The sequence below is a fragment of the Salminus brasiliensis genome, chromosome 16 (genome assembly GCF_030463535.1).
Source record: "Salminus brasiliensis chromosome 16, fSalBra1.hap2, whole genome shotgun sequence".
NCBI classification, from domain to species: Eukaryota; Metazoa; Chordata; class Actinopteri; order Characiformes; family Bryconidae; genus Salminus; species Salminus brasiliensis.
Genome location: NC_132893.1, coordinates 17,863,533 through 17,865,507, shown reverse-complemented (window position 1 = coordinate 17,865,507; position 1,975 = coordinate 17,863,533). Strand labels below are relative to the sequence as shown.

General features: G+C 39.6%; 1 non-coding gene across 1 annotated transcript; it reads left to right on the top strand.

Moving 5' to 3' along the window:
• The first annotated feature begins 822 nt into the window (after positions 1–822).
• On the top strand, positions 823–986 carry LOC140537337 (U1 spliceosomal RNA). The gene has a single exon (XR_011977666.1). It is a non-coding gene; the product is annotated as a U1 spliceosomal RNA (small nuclear RNA).
• Positions 987–1,975: the final 989 nt, after the last annotated feature.

Genomic DNA, 1,975 nt, shown 5'->3' with positions numbered 1-1,975 from the left:
TATTTATTTTGGAAGTGAAATGTAGTTTGCTGTAATACACAAGTCCATGGCATTTGATACAAAAAAAAAAAAAAAAAAAAAAATTTTTGCCATGTGCAAAACGTTTGGATGTCCAATTATGTCAGTTCTTAGTAACCCCCCTCTTGGCAGCTTGCATATGCTTTCGCAGCCTGACAAAAGTTTTGCTCACTGTGCTGCTCACTTATGTTTCATGTTTTGTTAATCTCTTGATTTCTTGTCCTCTTACTGATTCCTGTAAAGCTGCTTTGTGACAACGGCAGTTGTAAAAAGCACCATACAAATAAATCTGAATGGAATGGGAATGGTATCCACATCATTCAGTCTCATTCACATCATTAACGGTGTGTAGCAGCTCTTTTGTCTTGAAACCTGTTTGCAGAATGCGTCTGGCTGGTTTACATATTGTTTTGTGTACTAGATGTTCAAATAGCTTCTGTGATGATATCCTTTTGATGATCTCGCGTGCAGATGATGTTTGGGCAAGCTTTACTGCACACTATAACAGTGACCAGTATCATTTGCCTTTCTAGCCAAACATACAAGCAGCTCCTGTTCTGTTTTCTGGTCTTCCAGATTTTGCCTTGACTTTCACAGCCTCTGTTTACTGACACTACTCAACAACATTTTGGACAGAGTTACCAACCGACTGAAAATTCCAAGCTGAAAAAGGCTTTTTACTTTCACAAAAATCCTCAAAACCATTGATTTCTTCTCAGAAATGGCAACTTTAACCTTCTAACCTTCTAACCTTTAACCGTCATTTTGAAGCTTTTCTGTCCATTTATCATGACGATCTTTACAAAACTTACCTGGCAGGTGAGATACCATGATCAAGAAGGTGGTTCATCCAGGGTGAGGCTCAGCGATTGCACTCCGGTTGCGCTGACCCCTGCGAATTCCCCAAATGTGTGAATCTCGACTGCTTAATTTCTGGTAGTGGGGGACTGCATTTGCGCTCTCCCCTGATTTTGTAGGGACAGTGGTGGCTCAGCAGTTAGAGCGCTGGGCTGTTGATAACAGGGTTGTGGGTTCGATTCCTGGGCTTGGCAAGCTGTCACTGTTGGGCACTTGGGCAAGGTCCTTTACTTTCTCTGCTCCTTGGGCACTGGAGTTGGCTGCCCACCGCTCTGGGGGTGTGTATATCCTAGTTTGCTATTTTGTGTGTTTACAACCATCATGTCAAAAAGTGAAAAACATCAAAAATGGAGATAAAAGGTTATTGTGTGACAGCAGTGATATGTATTATTTTGCATTCATCTGTCCTTTACAAAATATCAGGTCTACATCAGAAAGATATAAAAACAGGGAATCTGGAAAAACCTACTCAAAAACCCCTTTGGGTATATATATATATATATATATATATATATATATATATATATATATATATATATATATATATACAATATTTATCAGTCCTTTTCTGAAAGACCAAAAAAAAAAAAAGATAAGCCTTTATATATTTACATTCCTAAGAACAGTATTTACATATAACTTGCATAGTGGTTCTGCTGAAAAGGAACATGCTTGTACCTAGTTATAGTGGCTGTTGTTGTACTGCAGCTTTTGCATTAGGCTCATGACTACATACACATGTACTTGGATTAGTTTGGGTGTGCATTTAACATGCTGAACAAATCTCTTCTCAGAAGATGAAGACAGACCCTGTTCAGGACTATCATGCAAAAGTGAGATGGTGAGGCCAACTTTCTGCAGATTGTGCATCATGCATCTGAAGCTGGTGACTTCTGTCCTTCTCTCGGCTCTGGTCCTGCTTGGTCACACAGGTAAGACTAGACATTAACTTCATCTACTTAACTAATAACACAAAAGCTGGCATCCTATGACAGTGCCTACTGCCTAGTCACTGGGCCTAGTTAGTCAGCATGACCCATTCTACAGACAATGGACCAGTCAATGGAGACTGCATGGCTGTGTGCTTGATTTTATATAC